The following is a 6,285-nucleotide window of genomic DNA, read 5'->3' on the forward strand; positions in this document are numbered from 1 at the left end:
AATACCCCAATACAAAATTTTGGACACCTCTAAATATCGCTAATCTGTGTGGATGAAATTAGTGAATTAATTGTGTGTTTGTGTGTGCGTGGGTTATTAGTATTATTATTTTATGTAGCGGCATAACATTTTTAAGGTTAAATGATTGATTATATGTTGACTTTTAGTATTTACTTCTACATTGCCGAATACATGAGTAGAGCTAGGTGGTAAGTTATGAAAATGTTTATGGCAATTAAACTGCACAAAATTTGCCACGTTTTATACTTCTGTGGATTTGTCAGATCCAGGGTCGTTTCTGTTTCAGGTTTTGCCTGAATTACTTTATGTAACCTTTGGATTTGTAAATATCCTAAAATGTTACTTGACACAATTCGAAATAACCTCCTGAATTGGAATCCATGTTTCAGTTCAGAACAGTTCCCGATGAGTAGCTATTCTATACAAGTCTTGGAGATGAAGAATTTTCAGCTATTCTGGACTTTATAATTTTACAGCTTACGCTTCGGAGATCTTCTTCCCTATCTACGTATCGCTCGTCCAATCTGTGTTGGAGTATTACATCCAGGTGTTGTTTCCATACCTGGTTCCTGACATTCAGCACCTGGAGCGAGTTCAGAAGCTGCGACCCGGTCGACGGGAGCTCTTCGTGACCTTCCTTATAAGAGCCATCTGCAGCAGCTGAACCTTATCTCCCTGGAGCACCGAAGACTGAGGGGCGACCTAATTTTCGCCTACAATCTCCTTCATAGCCATCACGACCTCTTTCGGTATCTTCCCTTCACCCCGGTACACGGACATGGATCGAGAGGACAAAACGTGTGGCTGTTTTCTTGGATATTTCGGTTAAACCGACATAAAGCCTTATTTCCCATCAGGATATCGGCTCTCTAGAATAGACTACCACTTCAGGTTGTTATAGTACCAGCAGTAGATCCGTTCAAGACGAAGTTGGATATATACTGGTCAACTGTATTTCCGGCTGTCTTAATCTGCAGTGTCTCTCTCTCTCTCTCTCTCTCTCTCTTTCTTTCTCTCTCTCTCTCTTTACTCGCTTTCCTTCTTTATTTTCTCTCTTCCAGCGCCCCTACTAACAGCGATGAAAAATGTGTTTTCAACTATGCCAAATAAATTGAATCGAATTGAATGGAACTAGAAACCGTGTTTGTGACCTCTAAGTGATCCGTCGGAACTTGAAGAGTGGTATACATGTTTCAAAAGCCATATAAGATTTTGGTGATGTACCGATTCACCTTCAGATAGAAAGATACGAAATCTCTATTATTAATTGATAATAGATATTTTCTTTACTTTTACATATTTGATTTTTATTACTACTGAACATTAGTGGAGGTATATGTTCTTCCGAGTGCCATATTTTTTATAGTGATGCACATTCAGACTGGACTACTTCACTCTCTCTCTCTCACTCTCTCTCTCGTTGTCACATTCTATCTATTTCTCTTTCGCTCTCTCTCTCTCTTTAACTTTTTATTTTGTATATTGTTTCTGTCTGTGTGGGAGCACACTCGTCAAGATCAGACCTTCGGGGAATCTTCCCACCTTGTTGTTCCTGACTAAAACACACCTCCTCATTGATCGATATTGGCTCAGAATTTACAACTCAGTAATTGTGGCAGCCGGTGCTCTAATGGCCCCAGCTGTAATTGCGGGCCATTGCAGCCGCCTTGGCCTAGCAGAGAAGAAACACACACGCACACACTTTCAGGTTGTTTGTGAGCCGCTTTCTTGAAAACCGACGGTGACCACTAGGTACCTATTTGTTGACGATCAATCTCCCGAGGATATTTAACGAGATTGCACGGCACCATTACGGGCAAGTTAGAATTGCTAACGTTTCCCTTTCATGTTGTTTGTTGGGCTATGTAATTCAATATGAGGAAGATGCGCAGGGGCGGGGTGGGTCGGCAAATGAATAGCAGAAGAGACAGCCGAGTGAGTTGCGTATGTATATGTTGGTTGGACATGCAGAATGTGCGTTTGCACATATGCACTTCAATATATGTGCATTTGTAGATTAAGATTTGCTGTTTGTGTTTAATCGTATACACATATTCGAAATGTCTTAGGCATATGTATGTATGTATGCATGTATGCATGTATGTATTATGTATTGTATGTGTGTATATATGTGTAAATTATGTATGTATGTACGTGCGTGTGTATGTGTGGGGTGTGAGCGTGTGGATGGGTGTTCTTGTGTGTAAGTCAGAGGGAAAATGATGAAAGATTATGTACGTATGTATGTGTGTGTATGTATGTGTGTATGTATGTATGTGTGTATGCATGTATGTATGTGTGTATGTGTGTATGTATATGTATGTATGCATGTGTATGTGTGTATGTATGTGTGTATGTGTATATGTATGTGTGAATGTATGTATGTATATATGTGTGGGGTGTGTGCGTGTGGATGGATGTTCTTGTATGTGAGCCAGAGGAGAAATGATGAAAGACTATTTAAAAAATAAATGCATAATCACTTATGAATACGTCACATAATGCATAGATGTAAAATTTGTATAACTAGAAATAGTTTGGACAAAATATACCACACGCACACGTGCATGCAAACACACATACACAGCTAGACATGATGGAGTATGTAAGTACCTCCACTGGACCATCTGTGAAAAAACTAACATCCAATGTAGCAGCAAAATTTGGGAAAATGAATCTGAAAGAACAGTTGGAAATTATTTATATACCATACATTATGACCATGTAATACCTACAGCCACCTATCTTGAAAATGCTGCTGTCAAACCTCACGTAGTTATATGGAATAAATCAGAGACTTGCAAACTTTGTTGGAGTGAGTGCTCTTAATGATGGAGGTCTGAACAGAGCTGAAAGGGAAAAACAGATCAAATATCAAGGTCTCATGTATGATATTAAAAGAAACTGGAATCTTAGGGAGATATCAATCATACCAGTTATAGGTGCCGCAGGGCTTATGAAGAAGAACTTGAAGTCCTACCTAAGTAATATTCGTGGTGAACCAAGTGCAAAAGAGACCCAGACAATTGCACTTAAGGAGAACAACGAGAATACTCAAAAGAGCTCTCGGCTGGTTTCAATAAAATATTGGCAGCTGTTTTGGCTGTCCTATACCCAGCGTTATAATCTGCAAATGAAGAAAGAAAAAAAACATGCACACACATTATCATTATTTATTATAAGGAAAATATATGTTAAAAACATAATTTAAAATAAACTCAAGGATATATATATATATATATATATATATATATATATATATATAATCTAGACTCTTGGCCCATTAAAAACGGGCAAAAGTTATAACGTATTCATTAAGAATGAGTGCTTCATATAACCAAGGATAAATAAAGTCACCATTTTTATAAACAATGATAACTAATAAGTAATACCAATAACATCTTTTCATAGTTTTATTCGATAGCCCTTTTCGCTTCCCTGCAACTTCTTTCCCACAGAAGAGAAGTTACGAGCCAGTTTCTGCTCTCTGAGTATTTTCCTGGCAAGCGCTCGACTGAGCTTCAATTTTTAGTCTCCCTTTGCCTAACTTCCACAAAAAAGACTCGCTTAGCCACAACCACTGTTAACAATTTCGCCCATTCTCTACCTGTGACTAAATCTAAATGCAGGTCCCAATGAACAAAGATTCTTTCCTAGACCTGCCCGCCTGTGGAACAATGTTCCATTGGCCTGCTTTGCATCTGATAACTATATACCAGCCTTCGTGCCTAATGTAAGCAAACTCTTGTTGATCTGTCCCCTAAAATAATACAAATTCTACCAAATCTACACTATTAATGATTACCGCCTTAGATTCATTAACTGTTATCCTCGAGTGGCGTTTGACACTCTCTTCCAGCATTTGACGACTTACTTTTGGAACGACCCTCGTATTCATAAATATTAATAGTTATTTTTAAACTTACCTATAGACACTAGAAGTGATAATTACTGTTGGTCAAGTGACTCGTTGATAAGTGGTAATTCCTTGTAAACAAAATTAATAATATTTAGATCAGGTTTAAAACTTTAAATATGATGAATGTTTCTAAAGAAAATTTGTTAAATGAGTCGAGGAAAATAACAGGTTCCCAAAAAGCCAAATAAGGAAATAACATTTCTTTCGCTCCAGGAAGCACATTAAGATATCTTTAAAAAATGTTATAACCGCGTTTAAAAGAGTAACAAGAAAATCAGAATGCGAGAATAGAGTAGCCAAATCTATTCACAAGAAAACACAAAAAAGGTGAGTTATTCGTCTAGCCAATCAACAACCTTAGTTAATACCCCGGATATATCCCTCCCCCAATCTCGCATTAAGGCCTTGTCTTCCAGTGTTTATTGTGTCTGGATCAGTTCATCTGTAGGTAAGACAGGTAATTCCATCAAAAAGTTACACCTAAAATGTAAAGCAATGAAATACACAATGTAAGCAAAAGCAAATAAATATGTCAGCAACATATTTAATTGCTCAAACTTTTGCTAAGCCAGAGGGCTCTTTCTTTAAGGGTGCTGGCTTGACTTACCCCACCTTCCGACCTTGTATCACATCTTCCTTCAGTGAGAAAGGAGTAAATTTATCTGCTAAGGATAAGGGCGATCTCTTTGCTCCTCTATTTGATGACAATTCCTCTCTTAATGGTTCTGATGCTGTCATTTTGAATTTCCTTTGAACACTGAGCAGTCTCTTGATTTTGTAATTATCACTGCAATGATGGTTGCTTGGGTTATTACTTTATTGGATAGTGCTGATTCGATTTCTGTTGTTGTTCTCAAACGTTGTACTCCTGAACTTTCTTCTATTCTCTTAAAAGTATTCAATCTTTGTCTCAGTTCTGTTTTCCTTCTGTTGACAAAAAAGTCCTCTGTTATCTCTATCTTAAGAAAATGATGTTAATCGGTTTGACCTAACTAACTATGGTCCCTTTAGTCTTCTCTTTGTTACTAGCAACATTTATGAAAGGTTGCTCAATGATAAGCTTGTTTATTTTCTTAAAAGTCTAGGCCTGCTTAGTGATGTTCAGTATCGATTATATGGTGTTCGTTTATCAGATGATCTATTAACTCTTGTAACTGAGCAAATCTGTCAGATTATGGATAATGTATGAGAGTACATCCATTGTGCTTGACATTCTGAGAGCACTTGACATGCAGCATCCTGGTCTTCTACATAAACTCCTAGGTTTTAGTATGAATGGTAAGGTTCTTGACATTAATAAGTCGTTCTTTCTGATTTCTGTTGTTTTGTCTCTATATAAATGATTTTCCAGAGAATAGTATTCAGAAAATTAGCATTTATGCTGATGATACAACCTTCTATTCTGGCATTGATTCTCGCCAATCTTCCTCGTTGAAATATGCAGCTAATTAAAAAGTTGCAGTGGATTCAGTTATGAACTGATGTAAAAAAAAATGACTTGTTTTGTTGTAAACTCAGCTTCTGTCTTTCGTATCCTTTTTCCCCTCAGATTCTTATTGATGTCACGAATCTCAGTGATTTTACTTTCTCATCAAAACTTTTTGGACTTTATATATTAGATCCATCGTTCTTTCTGCTACACTGGAAATCGGTTCTTTCTGTTGCTTTAAATGCTTTCTCACACCTGAGATATATTCTTTAAATGTATATTTTTTAAATCTACAAAATCCCTTTTGTCCTTACAAGAGAAGCGTTAGACACAAAAGTTTCTTTTTGATAAGAGGAAAATCTAGCTCCTTTAAAAAGAGCATTCTGGATTCGGACAAAAAAGTGAAATTACCTCAATCCAGAAGGATTTCTTCATTGAACGATAACAGATATTACACTTTGCTTTTAGCCAAGAGGTCTAGGACTGTATTTGATTGGGTTGGTCTGCTTCAAATGACATTCTTTTTTCCTATCGGTTTCAGTGCTAGTTCACTATCCCCATAGACATTTGAACTTATAAGTTTTTCCTCTTGTTAGTAAGATGTGGAGGTAGGCGAGCATTACTTGTTCTTGGGAAAAGCTGGGTTACCCGAGGGAAGAGCGAGGTGTTTAAGAGGTGAAACAAACTCTTGGGTGAAAAATTAACTTCTTTGCCTTCTCATCAGTAGTGCTCGTTACTTCCTTTCCACTGGTGTAATTTTCAAATAAGGACATTTTTCATAAATACAATATCATTTCTGCCGATGGCGATTAATATAAATAAGCTTGTAGGACAAACTCGGCACAAACACTCCACAAGTGTTCATTGTGTGCTTTCAGCCAGGAGAATATTTCAAATAAAAAGTTAGTTGGCATTG

The sequence above is a fragment of the Euprymna scolopes genome, chromosome 17 (genome assembly GCF_053919585.1).
Source record: "Euprymna scolopes isolate OS-2025 chromosome 17, ASM5391958v1, whole genome shotgun sequence".
Lineage (NCBI taxonomy): Eukaryota > Metazoa > Mollusca > Cephalopoda > Sepiida > Sepiolidae > Euprymna > Euprymna scolopes.